Below are 17,853 nucleotides of genomic sequence, written 5' to 3' on the forward strand. Positions count from 1 at the left end.
CCCCTAAACAACTGACTGAGAGGCAGTAGACAACTCTGAACAACAGTCGAGTGGCTAGGATTGTTGCTATAGTGCCCTGTGAAGTAATAAATGAGGGGTGTTTCGTGGAAAATGGAACAGGCTACGTAGACAGAATGTGGACATTTCTTTTCTTTGGAGGAACAGAGCCAGCAAAGATTTTGAGGCATGTTACACAAGTCTGATGAACTGGTTAGTGTGGTTCATTGTAATTGTTAATTTGACACAATCAGGGTCACTTGAGAAGAGAGGCTCAATGAGATCTTTTCCAGGTTAGGTTGGCTTATGACCATGCCTATTGTTATCCTGATTACGTTAATTGATGTGGGAAAAGCCACCCACTGTGGGTGGCACCTTCCCCTAGGCAGGGAATCCTGAACTGTGCAAGAGTGGAGAGAGCTATCTGAGTGCCAACTAGCACACATTCATTTTCTCCTGACTGAGGTGACCAGCTGTTCAATGTTGATGTTACTTTGACTTCCCTGCAACAATAGACCGTGACACGGAACTATGAGCCAAGTAAGCCATTTTCTCCTTGCATCGCTTTAGTAAGAGTGTTTTACTACAGCAAAGGAAAAAAAAAACTAGTAAGTTTGGGTTCTCAAAGCTCAAAATGTGTTATTCATCAAATTGAGGCTAGATTAGCTTCAGAGTTTAAGGAGTAAAGTGTCAGTCCTTCACACTAAGTAGGGCTGAGCATGATCTTGATTTCATAATCAAGCATCTGTGTGCCTTTGGGCAAGTTACTGAACCTTTCTGAACATTTGAGAACAACTTTGCTTAACGTGTATAAAGGGAGTAGAACATGATTTAGGCAAAATAAAAGTTTCTTCTACTTGCCGAATACCGTCTTTTTCCTAATTATAAAAAAAAATGTGCGCCGGGCGGTGGTGGTGCACGCCTTTAATCCCAGCACTCGTGAGGCAGAGGCAGGTGGATCTCTGTGAGTTTGAGACCAAGCCTGGTTTACCGAGCAAGTTCCAGGACAGGCTCCAAAACAATACAGAGAAACCCTGTCTCAAAAAAACCAAAAAAAAAAAAAAATGTATACAGGCACAGAACCTTAAAAAAAATACACAAGGCCATGGCTGTAAGACTCAAACATGTCTTTGCTAATACCAGGTGGCAGTATGGAAATGCCAAGCAGGCGCTGAGCAATTTTCTGTTTCCCTAGTTCCCTTGAACAACACCTTAGCTTCACTTCTGATTTGAATGAGAGGGTTTTCTGGTTGCCGAAGCAACAATCTGGGGAAAGTAGATAGCAGGGACTTATTTTTGTCATGCATAGATGTTTTTCCCTTGCTCTTTGACTTTGTTTTGGGCACTGTACTAGATTTCCCTAAGGATGGAGAAGAACCGTTCGTTCATGAGTGTTTGCTGTAGGATATGCTCTTTGGGGTGTCTAATGCATGTGTATAGCACAGTGACTGTACTAGATTTCCCTAAGGATGGAGAAGAACCGTTCGTTCATGAGTGTTTGCTGTAGGATATGCTCTTTGGGGTGTCTAATGCATGTGTATAGCACAGTGACTTTGGTTCTCAGCTTGCTGAGTGCTCATGTTTGAACTCAACTCCTTTTGACCTTGTTTTGTTTTTTCTTTGTCAAAACTTGAATTGATCAAGCCATATTTGACTGGACATATCTGTAATCCCAGCATGCAAGAGGCTAAGGCAGGATTTCTGTTCCAGGCCAAGCTGTGATACATAGCAAAACCCAGTTCCAAAAAAGTAAAAACAATAAAAACAAGAAAATAACCAAAACAAAAGTAAAGACGACTTGGATCGGTTCTTCTCTTGTAACGGGAGACTTTCTTCTGTCATTCACAAATCATATGCTGTAGTCTGCAAAGTTCCATGCGTAGTGAGTAAGCAGAATGAACTCAAGGGCTGTTCCTTCATTCTGTACAAAATCATCATTGGAAAGAACATGACTGGGAATGCCCAGACTTTACCTTGACCCGTCACAAGCCGGCCTGGAGACATCAAGACAAACAGGAGATGTCAGATCTTCTGCAGCTGGAGTTACCCACAGTTGAGCCACCTGGCATGGTACAAGACACAGAATTCAGGTCCTCTACAAGAGCGGTATGTTCTTCCTGTAACCCCTGAGTCATCTTTCTAGCCTTCCAAACATTACATTTCTACAGACTCTCATCTCCACCTTGAGAGCACTAACTGCAGAGTCGGTATAACAGTAGGATATTAGGCCTGTGCCTAGTAAGAAGTCAGTGCTGAAAAAATACTAATGATTTTACTGGCAAGAGGGGTTCAATAGAATTCACTCTCCCATGCGCTGTCTGGTAGCTTTCACTAGCTGTATGTGACTGGTGACCGCTGATACGGAATGTTTCCATCAACACAAAAATCTCTGTTGAACCACACTAACTCCAGCACTTCTACCCAAACCCAGAAATAGAATGAAAGAAAAAATTTGAAATGTACCCTCTACTTAAAAAACATCAGGTGCGTGTTCTACGGGAGCTTTAAACTCAAAGAAATGCCCCACACCTACCTGCAGCGAGTGCCAACCTTTGGAAACAATGGCAGCTCCTGTCGCTCCTGTCTGTTGCTTGTTGTCCCCGCCCCACTCTCCTGTTGTCAGTATCTTTCTGATGGAGTTACGTTCCATATGTAATATTGTTACAGGTGCAAAATTGTTCCTTTCAATCCTGAATGGCTGCACATGTGCAGCAGTACCGCCGAAGGCCGGCACACTATTACCGTGAATCCAGGCCTCCCTCGCAGTCTGTGGGTCAACAGCATTCTTCTTTGCTTGCTAATGCTTTATTGTCTCTTAGTATACATTGGAATAATAATGGTAATTTATGCAGATATTTTGTATGCATAGCAAATAATGAGAAACACCTGCAGAAATTTCCCTCCTTCTCTGAGTTCAGCAACTAATTATATTTTTAAATAATGGCTACCATTGAACACAATTATCCAAATCACTTTAAGTAATGGAATCTTTTTAAGGTGTTTTTGAAAATTTTAGCACAGTTTTTAAACACTCATTTTTATCTAGAAGATGGGAAGAAAAAAAGGCTAGTAGGCGGCTTCTTACTCACCCGAAAGAACAGTTTCTGCCAAGAATAGATTAGTGGCAGATTTTTTCTGGGTCCTAGTCTTGGTGTTCGAGGTCACAGCCAGTTGAAAACAACTAGGATTTCTGTAGTCACTGTCCTGGTTTTAGTAAAGGCCCTCTTCTTCCTCTCTTAGAGGTGGAGTGAATAAAAAAAAAGAAGCAGCTCTGAACCCTTTTTTGAATGGATTTTGCCACCGGATTTTCCTCCTAGGGATTCAACAGTTGAGTGGGGAACCCTGAGACAGCAGTCTTAGATCTTTCTGTGACTCGATCTCTTCTACTGGGAAAGCAAGACAAAGGCTCTAGAGCTATGCTAGCAGTGAAGGATGACAAACCATGACGTCAAGGTCTTCGGGTCACTCCGCTATTAGCAGCCTCATCTACCAAGAACAGGAAGCATAGAAGTAGCTGGCCAAAAGAATACCAAGAAGAAATACATGTTTTTCTGCCCTTATATATAAAGCCAGGATTGTGCTCTTACATCAACACTCTGGGTTGAGTAGAGAGGATGAGCAGGGAGAGTTCTGCCTTCCTCTTGGGCCTGCCTTCATCTGCAGCATGATGGAAGCAGCTCATCCTCTTAGGACTCACCCCTCAGCACTTCTAATCCTTTCTGCTTCTATAAGAAATTATTGGTCTGTAGGAGAAAAAAGAATCAACTGCTACTTAAATCATACTACTTTCTGTTAGATTTATGTTTGTTTGGTCAATTGACATTTGTGGAGTGCTGCTTAAAAGACAAACAAGTCGTAAGAATTCTTAACCCCACGGGAGCTACAACCTGGAGACAGAGACATGTTAAAATGCAATCAAATTCAAAATAAGGCAGATGAAAAGCAGACAATGCCTAATGAGGGCTTAGATGACAGAGCTGTTCATGCTTGTATGGGAAATCAAGGAAGTCTCTTAGAAGAGGTGAGTCTGACCTGAAGGACAGACAGACCGGGGTGAGCTCCAGTGAACCGCTGCTGGGAAGCATACACTCAGCTGCTCCAGCCACATCAAGGAGCTGCACCAGGGAGATTACCTCCCATTTCCTAAACATAGAAGGTATTGGACAAAGATCTCACTTTTATTCTTCCTGAGGTTTTGTTCCATGTCTTTTTTCTGTTGTTATACCCTTTATGTGGGCTGGAAAGATGGCTCTGCTGTTAGTTAGGAGCACTGACTGCTCTTCTAGAGGACCGGGTTTCAATCCCCAGCACCTACATGGCAGCTCACAACTCTCTGTAACTCCAGTTACAGGAGATCTGGCGTCCTCACACAGACAAACATGCAGGCAAAACACCAATGCACATAAAATAAAATAAAATGAATTATTTTTAAAAATATCCTTTATCATTGACTAAACGATCAGTTTCTGAAGTGTTTCTAAACTTCATTTAACAAAATGAAAAGCTTGCGTAAATCTAATAGTCCTAGACCCTGAATATTTCACTTAAAATTTGATTGGATTATTAAATCTCAAATTTGGGTTCCTCCTGGTTGCACTTTTCCTCTTTCCTTATTGGTTTTTGCCAACTTCCAAGGGCTTCTATGAATCTCTTAAGAAAAAGAAAATGAAGAGCCAGATGGATCTGTGTTTGTTATTATTCTGTGCAAATGAATTAGATGGCTAATCTCATGGGAGGGGGCAGGAAGAGAGACAGAGCCTGAGGAAGAGACACTGAGACATAGATAGAGGCCGAGACAGATAGAGATGAGCAAGCAAACGCAGAGAGACACTAATCTTCAAGGTTTGTTTCCCATAAAACTCAGATGATGGTAATTATTATTATTTTTAAAAATTTACAAGCTTCTAATATGCTTGTGGGGAAACGGCCATGGCTACGACACCATCCAATCTTACATTTTTCTCTTGAACAAACGGGGCAAGGAATCAGAAGAGACTGGACATTCACATTTTGGGGAGCTTCTGGCCATGCACACATCACCTGACAAAGGAACCATCCAGAGGACACGTCCCAACATGCAGTAAAAGAAAAAGGAGCTGTTGAAAACAATGACAGGAAGCTGTGTTTTTGTGAAGTTCACTATTTGAAGAAAAATTATTGCTTTCAGTGTTGAAGTCTGTGCTATCAAACCAAAGTAGTCTTATTTCCTACCTACTAGTGATCCTCTGTTGTCTCAACTTCTGACATGACTCATACTGCAAGTTGATGCTTAAAAATTAACTGCCTGTCATTTTCTTAGTAACAAAAAGGTGTACCCTTCTTTAAAAACTGGAGTCTCATGAGTTAAGTGGGTGGAGAGGACCTGAGCACACTTGGCAATAAAGTGAAGGAGACCTCATGTTTTGATGCCTGAACCCAGGGTAGGCCAGAAAAAGTAAGAAAGCTTTGTTCGCAATCAAAAGAAAAGGCAATACATTAATAATTACACATAGGTATGCCTGCAAACTGCATCAGTGGGGAAATGTGTTTGCTGCCCTAACTGAGGACCTGAGTTTAGTCCCTATGGTGGAAGGAGAGCATTGACCACTGAAGTTGTCCTCCGACTTTAGCATGTATTTCATGGCACCTGTGCATGCTCACACATATGTCATATGTTCAAAGGTACAATAACAAATAAAAAGCAATTACTAATGCTCTGTATTCTTGACTCTTGGTGACTGACCATGCTGTTCAGGACAGGCAAGGTCACATCCATTTTCACCCTGAATATTGTTTAGCATGTTAAACTTCCAAACAAACCCTGAGATAAATGAGAATCATGGCTGGGAAACACTTTGACATATACAAATGCTTCCATTCCTTAAATGGGAGCCTTAGAACATCTTTGAAAGATGGTGCTTTATACCCACAGCTGTAACACACAGAGAAATACGGCATCTATCTTACACAGACAGCTACAATCTTTCCTCAATATTTAAAGTCGCATGTATACAAGGGCAGATTTTTGTCCGTATCATAGCAATTTACTCCTACATTAAATAGGATCTTAGAGGGCGAGAAGAAAAAAACAACTTAAGGAGCATCTCCTGGAAGTCACTGCTCTGAGCACAGCTCAGTACTGAGAGGACCTGTATGCGGGCTATTGATAGATGCCTCAGTAGAACAAGCTTTCTCCCAGGAATCCAACAAAGGATGGTGTCCCCTCCAAAAGTCAGATTCAAATTAGTCTGCGGAAGAATAGATGCATGGCGCTTGGGAGGGTCATCTGTGAGCAACTGGTGGAGCGGTGAGCTTTCACCCACAAAGAGAAAGCGCTGGATGAATAGACACAGTCTAGACTTAATTCTACACCAGAAATGCTCCCTCCGGATATCATGAATGCTGTGAGTTACGAAGTTGAAATACATTTCTGAAGCCTATAATGAAAGCCAGACAACCCTTCCTCCAAATACTCATTAACAAGTTGAAATTTTTACTGAAGTATGGACACCATGTCCAAGAAGAAGACTTTCTCCACATAAGAGCAACGATGAGCACAGAGTGCCTCCCTGGTCTACAAAACCCACAGCGTGCTATGAGCAGGAGCGAGACCTGGAGGAGGGCTTCCAAACGCAGTGCCAGTTGGTTAATCCAGTGGGTTCTACAGAAGTCTGAGCATCAAGAGAGACTTTTCATGTTCAAGTTCCTGAAGAGCAGTCCTGAATCCTGGCCACAAGAGGGAACCATTGTTCAAATGTTGGAAAGATTTTTTTGGGGGGGGGAGGGGGAGGTTCTTTCTTTTCGCCGCCCCCCCCCCAGGACTCAGCCAGCTCAAATCCTTCTTTAATGTAAGAACCCGATCAAAAGGCTTGAACAAAAAAGTAGAGACAGATGTGATCATGGACACAGTTCTATTCTGGGTGGCTGAACAATCGCTTTTAAATACCTGAATAACCCAAGGTCTGCCACCAGTAACAGGACCGGAGTCAAGGCCCTGGTAGAAATTCGTGTGCTGACAATCTCAGTGACAGGTCTGTATTTTATTCTTTCTTTTGACTCACTTTCCCTAAAATGAGGCAAACTTTTAAAAACCAAACAGCAAATTTTACAATATAAGGAAACAAAGACAGATGCAGACATTTAGCTCGAGAGTCGCCCATCTCTAGCAAGTAATCACCCTGATCAGTAACTGGAGAGGGGAGCATACGCCGTAAGGACTCCTTGCTTACAGCCCCGTGAACCAGCACGATGGCAAAAGGCCCACTAATGTGATAAAAGTCATACAGGATGGCTTCTTGGAGGTCGTGTGCCACCAGGCTGGCACGGGTCCAGTTTCCTAACCAGAAGAACGGCAGAATAAACTGGAAAGTGCTAGATGCCAGGCGAGCTTTCCTCGGAAAGCAGATGATGGCTGGGATTATTAATCTTGACAGTTTCCTGATTTATTGGGATGTTGTCATCTTCTCTTTTTGTATAATTTGCCAAATGATCATAGCATTAGACTTAAGGCGGCGGCATCCAGGCCCCTCTTTTAGCTCGCACTTCAACAGTGAGGCAGGAAGGCTTTAGGCAAAGGTGGGCAAATTGAATTTTCACGGACATTATCGTTTGAGAAATACCAAGTCATGTTTTATTGCAGCTTTGGATGTAGACATATAAAATGTAGACATTTTATACCTAAAATGTACTAAATAGTTATAGTGAACTACCCCGTTTATTTAATAAATGCAAAACAAAGGGTAAAAAAATGTAAAACGGAGGTTTCTGGCAACCAAGAACAAGTGTTACTGCTTACGTGTAGATAGTGATAAACAAAGAAAATAATCAGGAGATAACAGTCAGCTTTCAGAGCCATTCATCATACTGTGATTTCCCAACAAAACAACCTGCATGGGAATTCTTTCTCTGAATTGTTCATGTAAAATCACAAAAATGATTCTGGGTGACTTCACCATAGACTCGAAATGTGGAAGCATTTGACATATTTCATAAGTGATCTCCTTCACCAAAGCATTTTTATATCCTATTTTCAATCCCTTACATTTAAAATAGCCACAACAGAAATTAATCTTCAGTTTTAAAAAATGAATTATAATTAAAACGATTTCCAACTAAATGATGTTATCCCACAAGACAGGTCTATCAAATATAAGCTCTCTAAACTTAAGATGCTGCAATTGAGCCCTATTTTTTTTATTAAGAAAAGCCATGTCTGCACCTATGCGTTGAGACTGACATATTATGCAATAAACAGCAATCAGCCAAAAAATGCCATATCAAACAAACCAAGTTTTGTTTTGCTAAACTAAGCAAAATTAGTTGAATGCCCTAAGTAATAGTTGCTGGTATTTTTTTTCTAAATTATTTCTCCACTTGTTTTTGTGTCTATGCATAAATTAAAAATCTGCTGAAATTTATTATTCATCGGAGATGTAATTAATATGCAAAATTATGCAAATTAAGATGCAATTAGGCTTCAATTCTCTAGTGGAATTTTCCATTATAATTTAATACAAAGTAATAGAGTAATTGGTGTCACGTGTAATTACGGTTACTCACGTGTACTTGCAGACGTGCAAATGATGTGGTATATGTTAGTTATCCTATGCAAATGGATCATGCAATCTCTTAGTACTTGGGAATGAAGTAAACAAAGATGGTCTTCAAAAAAAAAACAGGGTGAGAGGGACCCCTCTTTATTCTCATGTGTTACCATTTTGGAGAAGTATGTGAAAATTGTAACTAATTTTCCTGCCTTTCTTGTCTAAGATTATTTAGCTTGGTGTTGTTCGGTGCATTGTTTACTACTTTAGAGAAATTATTTCTAGTGAAGAAATATTTAACCAGAGTCTTACTAGAGATTCCGATGCCACATGGATGCCGCCAGGGCGAGAGCAAGCAAACTAGAGTTCCGTCTAGCCGGGCACTGGCTGCTTCTGCATCAGGCTCAGAATTTCTCGTCTCAAAGAGTATCAGGGAGCCTGGCTTGCTAAGGGAGTCATTACCACATTTTCCTATTTCCTGATGACAGAGTTGACCAGTTCATTTGCCTGAGAACCTTGTAGAATTCACACTGATTCTTTTTTTTCTAAACTAAAATCTCTACCCTTTTAACGTTTAGAATTCTAGTGGAATTTGGTGATATCTCCTCTGTATGAATAAAGCATTAAGCAATTGAACTGTTTTCATACTCCGTCGCCACTCCTGCCGTGCTTGGTTCAAGGGACTCCTCCACTGACTGCCTGTGTGTCTCTTCCGGAGTCCCCAAGGAGAGGAGAACTGGTCTTTCCAGTGCTTGTCCTGAGCCTGGAGTCGCTGCTTCTGATTTCTCCGGGAGAAATGATTACCGCTTGTTTTAAAACACCCATGCTGTGTTGAATCCTGCACAGAAAACATTTTGATCTCAACACTTTCCTTCTCGTAACTGAAGCACACACTTTAAGATGAGTATTTTATATTCTTAGCTCCAATTAACCTGAAGTGTTTCTCTTTCCTATATCTCCCCCACCCCCACCCAGTTCATGAAGGCTCTCTTTCTACCCCTTTGTAACAGATGCCCCCACATGAGGGAATGTCTGGCATAATTTACTACAATTAATAGGAGTGGAAAGGGCATGCTATAGATAAAATGCTTTATCCTTGCCTGCTGTTTTTTCTACTTCTCATTCCTTTCCTTCCACCTACAATGACTAACTGGTATCTGAAAGAAGACACATGGGTAAGAGAAAAACTAGGCTACCATTAGTCTCTCCTGTCCCACCCCTCCGCAGCCCCACCCATCCGTCCATATGTGGCTTTCTCATTCATCGCAGTAATAATACCAATTACTATGCAGGCAGGGCCATTCTTATTCACATTTGCAGCTCGCTGTGGACGTTTATGCTTCACTCTGAGCAACACTCACATCTTCAACAACATCGATTATACAGCTGTTGTACAGTCGCTGTAAATGAAATAGACAACGCCAGGTTCAGCTCTTGGAATCTTTTACAGTGGTGGGAAATGGTGCAGGAAAGCCCTTCCCTGCCCACGTTCTCTCTGGCGGCGGCTTCATTCTCTAACCCTGACATTTGCAGGTTAAGAGGCTAAGCAAGGAGGAGCAGGAGGCCCCGGGCCAACACGGTTCTGTGCTCCTTCCACAGAGGGGACTGTGGGGTACAGCCTGAATGGGCAAATGGGTCTGGGAGACCTTAGCAGCATGGTGATTTTTCAGGGCCTTGTCTCTGCCTTTCCCCTTTTCTGATCCTGTTTTCCCACTGTCTCTCTTCTTCAGGCTATATTTACTGACCCAAATGAATACTAAACACCCCTACTTCTATCTTCTCCCATGACTTTTCTGTGTCTGTGTGCCTCTCTGAGATGAATTCAGTCTTCGAATCCTCCCTGCTTTTCCAGGTTTGACCTCCCAGCCTTCCAACTCAGATGACCTGGATTGGCAGGCGTGTGGCCTTCCACACCCGACTTCTCCTGTGAATGCCACATACCACCAGTGGGAAGCAGATTTCACCAGCTTATAGATGCAACAGTGAGTGTCATAAGGAAGACCCTGGAGGGGATATATAACACATTTGAGACTTGCAAAAATACTAGGTGCTTTAAAAAAATACACAACTTTGATTTTTCTCTAACACTTGGTTTTTGCTTTATTTTCTGAGAACATTGCAAAGGCTCTATAATGTAATTTTTTTCGTGTGTGTGTGTGTGTGTGTGTGTGTGTGTGTGTGTTTCTGCTCCAGTCGATGGTCATGGGCCAGGTATGGCTGCAGCTTTACTTGACCTTCTTCTTGGGGCACAGGTTGTTGGCGTGGCCACATTTCTTTGCTACAGTTGACTGCATGGGAGATGTAGTGCTTTTGGCAGATCTTGTCACAGTTGTACTTCTGGGTAAGCTGATGAAGGGACGGCTTGATGATGCCCCCACGAAGGTGAAACACGATGTGCAAGGTGGACTCTTTCGGGATGTTGTAGTCCAACAGGGTGTGGTCATCCTCCAGCTGCTTGCTGGCAAATATCAGCCTCTGCTGGTCAGATGGGATGACTTCCTTATCTTGGATCTTGGTCTTGACATTCTCAATAGAGTCACTGGGCTCGACCTCAAGAGTGATGGTCTTGCCCATCAGGGTCTTCACAAAGATCTTTATGTTGGCATCTGCCATTTGGTGGCCTCATTGAAGAGAAAGAGCTCTATAATGTAATTTAATATGCACTCTTTTGTTTATATTTTAACACCTAGGAAACCTGAAAATCTAAAATCAAATTATTTCACCTAATATTTCCTCTCCACACTTTCCCAAAGTAGTCAATGACCAAGAAAGAAAGAAAAATGAAGAAAGTGAGTTGTCAACCATGGCAGGACTATAACCCTTCAGTGGTAGGGAGGTGCTCTGTCATGGATTAGTGAACAGTTAGCTTTTCTTCCTCAGGGCCCATAAACAGTGGGTGCATCTTGCCTTTGCTGGTGTCTTACAAACTCCTTAAATCCCTCAAACACACCACAGGCAGTTAGTGTTCTCACTGACATCTTAGAGATGAAGAACTAAAGAGTACAAATCACTTGTCAGAAGGTGAGTAACACAAATCTAAGTGGTGGAGAAGAAACCTGACCCTCCAGAGTGTTTGCTTAGCTAGCCCCGTCTGACCTGCAGAAAGAACGTATTAAGCTTGGACACTGATCATCTGCCTTTACAAACATTTAAGACTGGGAAACGTCACACTAGATGTCAGGCTCCTTACCTGGACCTCTGAACCTGAGGAGCTGCATCTTTTCCTTCACAAGCCATGGCTGTGCAGTCATCCCTGGCCTGCTTTCTGCATGGTCCTCTTCTCTCAGGTGCTTGTAGGAATGGGGAAGTTTGTGTGCTGTGTTGTCTGTGCTGCTGTAGAATGCAGGGGACCCATCCTCTTCTTCCCCAAGCTACACAAGTGTGTCAACCTCTGTTCCAAAGCCATGAAACAGAACTCTGGTATGGTCATAGTGTTGAGTTGGGTTGATTAGAGGAGTAAATGCTGCCCTGGAGACATAGGACAGAAGCTTACCATAGGGAGCCCTGTGTAAAACTGGGGATTGGCAACCAGTTCATGCAGGACTGCAGATTTGGTCTTCAGCTTTGGTCATGGCATCAGCAGGATTGGTCATAAAGAAGAAATCAGAGTGTGAATGGGAGCAGGCAAGTGCAGATTGAAACCTCTAAGTGTCTCTGGCACTCAGCTTAAGTTTTTGAGCCTTTGGGAGATGCTTTTTATGACAGTAAGATGGGATCCTGTCTCACAGAGAGAAGTAGTAAGAGGTATGACTGGAATTGGACTATCGGTGTCTAACTGCTTCCCTAGACTGGCTAGATACACTAGCACACACATAGACCAGGTGTATTCACCAGGTCCCAGCACAGATCCTGCAAAGGCAATTATGATCACTTCACTACATCCTTTGTCCCCACATAGAACTTTATTTGGTTAAGTGTAGCGTGGACTCATGCTTGGAAGTGAATCCTGGTAACCATACTTCTGATTTAGTTAACACAAAGTCACAGGAACCAAAGGTAGAAATGCAAAATACCATAAAGCTCTTGACTCTGCATTCTCATCTTCCACTGGAAGGATTAGAAATGAGCAAACATTTTTGTTTGCTTCTCAATGGGACCTGGAGGAATCCATGGCACCCAAACCCATGAGATGCCCATGCTGCATGTTTCTTCCCTTCACATAACTAGAAGCCTGGTTGTGCAAGCTTAGCTTCGACCCTGACTACCACCACCCATGAGTCTTTTATCTTCCTCTCTGTTCCAGTGTTTTATTGTACTACCTCATCTGAACACCAGTCTCTCGCCTTCTCAGAGTAGCTTGCTCCCATCGGAGCAGCAGCAACTCAGATGTGACTTTTGACACAGCTGTGCCAGTCCAGGACCTAGCTTGGGTTTCAAAGTCTAGCAAAACCAGCTACAGAATCTTGTGCTGTTTGTTGTATTCATCTTATGAGTACTGTTTACTGACTGATGGCCACTGTACACCAATCTCAACATCCTTCTCAGCATAGTGCTCTATAGAGCAGATCAGAAGCAGAGCACCTCCCCTCAGTGATGCCTGCATCTGTCATGATCTATCCCATTTATGGCTGTGCAGATGGCAAGACCATCACACATAACCTGCCTAGAGCACATTCTTACAGAGTAATCAAATGACTGTTCATCCTCACTCTGTGTATAACACTAGTCTACGTCAATAGTCAGTTATACAACATATTTGGGAACTACCTTAATGTGTCAAGATTACTTTAATAACTTGGGACCCTAAAGAGAAAGACGTTTCATTCTTCTTTATGATGATCTCACACTGGTCCCTTATTCAAAAATGGCCTAACCTTTTCTAGTTACAGAGTGGAAAGTATCACACTCACAAAAACAAACAAACAAAATACAAAAAAAACCAAAAAGAAACAAATAAGCAAAAATCAGCAGGTGGCTGAAAGATTGCTCAGTAGTTAGTAGAACAGGCTGCTCTTCCAATGGATTGAAGTTCAACTCCCAGCACCCACATGACACCTCATGTCTGTAAATCCAGTTCCAGGATATCTGGTTCCCTGTTCTGGCTTACCTAGGCATCAGGCACTCAAATTATGTACAGACATCCATGCAAGCAAAAATAAAAGTAAAATTTAAAAATCTCAGCCACAAATCTCCCCAAAGTGTATGAGGAGACAAGACTGAGGCATGGACAGGCAGGAGGAAGGACTCATGGATGAAAGGTTAAGCTGGTCACTCCATGTGATTGCAGTTCATTCCAGGAGATTTTCTGGAAGGTTGTGTAATGTATCTTAGACCCATCTACTTAAGTAACAGAAAAGGGAAATGTGTCTATTGGTTCACTAATTAATTCCCACCTCTGGGATACAAGTACTTGGGATCTGAGTGGGCAGGAGTTGTGGAATATTAGTGAAGGATGTGCTACATTCTCTTATGTTGCATTTGTTTAACTTTGTGAAGCTGTGTTTCTTTGCTTGACTAAAACACTTGATTTATCTAATAAAGAGCTGACTGGCCGATAGAAAGGCAGGAGAGGGATAGGTGGGGCTTCCAGCAGAGAGAATAAATAGAAGGAGAGAAAAGAGAGGAGGAAAAGGAGAGGAGGATGCCGGAGCCGGCCACCCAGCCACACAGTCAAACATGGAGTAAGAAGGAAAGAAAAGATATACAGAAACAGAGAAAGATAAAAACCCACAGGAAAAGGTAGACTGGATAATATAAGTTAAGAAAAGCTGCCTAGAAACAAGCCAAGCTAACGCTGAGTATTCATAAGTAATAACGAGTCTCTGTGTGATTTATCTGGGAGCTGAGTGATGACCCCCCCACCCAAAGAGTAAAGAGTGAAAAAGAATCAACTCCAGGAAGGCTTGTGTGTGCACGGTTACCGCAACAAGGCTGGGGATAAAGTAAGGAATAGCTTATCAAGTGCTTCGTGAAGGTCAGACACATCCCACCGACTGCAAACCTTAGCTGTGCTTCCTTCTCAGGCTTTCCAGGGAGACTGTCCAATGACCATTTGACACTTAAGGCAACAACTACCTTCCTGAAATTGCAGGAATTAAATTTTTTTATGTGTGTATGTGTCTGCTTCTGTGAGTACATGCTAAGTGTGGGCAGATGCCCTCAAATACCAGACGAAGGCACTAGATCCCTTGTAGCTGGAGTGCAGTCCACTGTAAACCACCTGATATGTGTGACGGGAACTGTACTCAAGTCCTCTGGAAGAGCAATAGTGCTCTTGACCTATGAGCCATCTGTCCACCCTACAAAAGCATTTTTAATGAAAATTGGCAGACATCTAATTTCCAGAAAAAGTTTCCTACTTCCCTTTGTGATCCTAACCACTGATCCAAACACTCCTTAGCTGACAGAATTAGACAATTATGTAGCTCTACTCAGAGCCTGTCTTGTTTTCTTTCCTGGGCATAGGATGGCTGAAGCTTCAAGTCTTATCACAAGACCACAGTGGACAATGAAGCCTGAACATTATAGTTATTCCTTCCAAAGAAGACAGAGTAGTTTTCCAGGCTCCCTCACCTCTCCTTGAGTGGGAGTACAGAAGCTGTTTCTTCAGATGACAGAAATCATTTGACCTGGATCACTCAAATGTCACAAGGGGAAGTGCTGCCTTGGAGGCTGCTCAGCCTCTAACAGACCTTACCAGAATGAGTAATGAATGTTCTGTGTTTAGTTAATGATATCTGGTGACTAGGTACAAAATAGTTCTTCTAACACAGCCTGAAAACTTTGTATGTCACATTAATGAAACCCCAGAAGGGATTGGCTATGTTTCAGAGTTACAAATTATTTAGGGTATATTACCCCTTTTTTTCAGTTTTGGAGCTAAAATACATGGCCTCATGGATGCTAAGAACTCCATGGTTGAATCATACCTCTACTGCCCCCACCATGTGAAGATTTAATTGATGATTAACAAGGAAATATGCCAAGACCCTAAGAAGAGTATAGAAGCCTCCATAACATCTTCTGCCAAGGAAGAGCTCTTTTTTTGTCACTGGAAAATTTAGGTCAGAATCCAATGACACTCTGTGACATCTCTTAAAGTGTTCATACACATGGAATACTAAATTACCCATGATGTGTGTCCCATATCCATTGTCTAGTATAACATCATTTTTAACTCAATTAAACAATACGTATTTTCCCAAGGGCAGCTTTTGAATCACAAAGCCTTGTCAGAAACCCATCTGTGAGGGTATGCTACCATAATTTATCAATATTTTACAGCAGTATAGCTTATAAATAGTTGATGTTAAATTAAGTCAGAAGTGGCATGACTTGAAGAAATGAAACAAAGGTAATGTGATCATCCTGCTGGGGATTTTTAAATATACTGTCCCCATTTGGCAGGCAGTTGGGGAAATTATAGTTAGAAAGTTTGGGTGGGCAGTCAACCATTACACAAATAGTAGTTGATGCTAAAGTCCAGTTATCCTAAAACCTTAAGCAGACCTGCTTTCCCCAGTATCAGATTTCACCTTGAACTGAAACACATACACATTGAATGAAAGTAATTGGACTGAATGGAAAATCCACAATGCAGGGACGTGAGGCTAGAGATTCTGGATTGCTCATGTTAATCATGGTATATCACCATAGCCAACACAAATCACTGTATGCCTTTTTCCTAGGGGCAATTCTTTAAAATATTGAACTCTTAATATGCTTTTAATCTACTTTTATTAATAAAAGTTTTAGTTAATAAAAAAAGTTTTGAGTCAAACTCTTGAGTAATTTCCATTGCTATAATAACACCTGTCACTTTGGCTCCAGCATGCAGGAAGTAAGCATGGTTTTATCATGTGTCTGATCTTCTTTGCCCTGTGCACATACTGGAAAGCTCTGGGATGACAGTCACAGGAGGATTGCTCACTAGCACGATAGTCAGAAAGGATTTCTAAGGGTCTTTCTGTACCTAGTGCTTTATGTCACCTCAGCAACTCACGTCAAGAAAAAGAAAACCTGACAATCATGTCACTGGGCAGTTACACTTGCAGACAGTGTTTAAAATAGGTCAAGTTCAAGTGACTTAAAAAAAGAAGCAGTGTTAGCACCCCAAGTTGGCCTTACAGTTTACCCCAAGGATTGACATCTCCGTTGTTTCCTCCAAAGGGGCACTGATGCATTGATAAAAGGCTAAGTAAGCTCTCCAGTGTCACAGAATTCAGCAGTGACCAAGTGGAAATGAAGACCCGGAAATCAGGCTTTATTCTTTATGTGGTTTTCATTTATTTAATTGGTTGACAAGTATATAGTGTGTGATGCCCAACGGATTCTCTATTTTGAACTTGAGTCTGGAGGCAAAAAGAGGGTATGAAAAATTCAATAAATGCTGATTTATTGAACTTAACCAGTTGTTTTTGCAGAGAGAGTGGTAGTGTTTTCTAGCAGTGTCCAGCCAGGAGTGGTTCTGTGGCTTACTGAAGAGAAAGGATCTCAAGGGATTCTCAAGGCAGTGGGACACATTAGAACAGATTTTTTAAATGTATTTGTATTTATTCATTTGAATATGGTGATATTGGGACTAGAGAGTAGGGGCAATTGTTTTAGACAGAGGCAGAAGGTGGGAACATCAAACATGTGTACAATGATGAGGGGGGATAGTAACTCCTTGCTTGTCATTCAAATGTGTTTATTTGTCTGAGAAATGGTCCTTAAATCTATCCCAAGTTGGAACTTAAATCCTATTACTTCAGCCCCCCTCCGCAGTATTGGTATTACAGACCTGTGCCATCAGTCTGGCACTGTTTTATACTTTAGCATTCATAAAACTTGCTGTATTAGAATCAATTTCAAAAGAAACTTGAAGAGACTGGAGAGATAGCTCATTATTTGAGAAAGCTTATTTCTCTTTCACAGGGTTAAAGTTTTATTCCTAGCACTCAAGTCAGGTGGCTCACCACCACCTGTAATTCCAGTTCCATCGAATCAGACATCCTATTCTGGCCTCATATACATAGTACACACACACACACACACACACACACACACACACACACACACACAATTTAAAAATTAGTTTAATATCACTAGAACTTTAGAGTAAAGAGTACTAAATAAATAATAGCCTTTCAATCAATGGAACTTCACAGTCCAGAATTCGGTAACGGATTCTGTTAAATATAAGTTGAAATTATGTATTAAGTTTTGTGCTGTAGGGAAATTGTGAATGGCCTCATGAAGCAGATTGAAGGTGTTGGGGCCCTACTTGATGGACAGACAAGAGCCGGCAAAGGTTTCATGGGTGTTTGTTCTTATTCTTATTTGTTTTGTCACCGAGTCTCCCTAGGTAATCCAGGCTGCACTTGAACATGAAATCTTCCTGTTTTAGCTTCCC

General features: G+C 41.8%; 1 pseudogene; it reads right to left on the reverse strand.

Annotated features, from left to right (window-relative positions):
- Nucleotides 1-10,744: 10,744 nt before the first annotated feature.
- On the reverse strand, nucleotides 10,745-11,132 carry LOC101835160 (annotated as a pseudogene).
- Between the last annotated feature and the right edge of the window lie 6,721 nt (nucleotides 11,133-17,853).

Source organism: Mesocricetus auratus, unplaced genomic scaffold (assembly GCF_017639785.1).
Source record: "Mesocricetus auratus isolate SY011 unplaced genomic scaffold, BCM_Maur_2.0 Super-Scaffold_100021, whole genome shotgun sequence".
Lineage (NCBI taxonomy): Eukaryota > Metazoa > Chordata > Mammalia > Rodentia > Cricetidae > Mesocricetus > Mesocricetus auratus.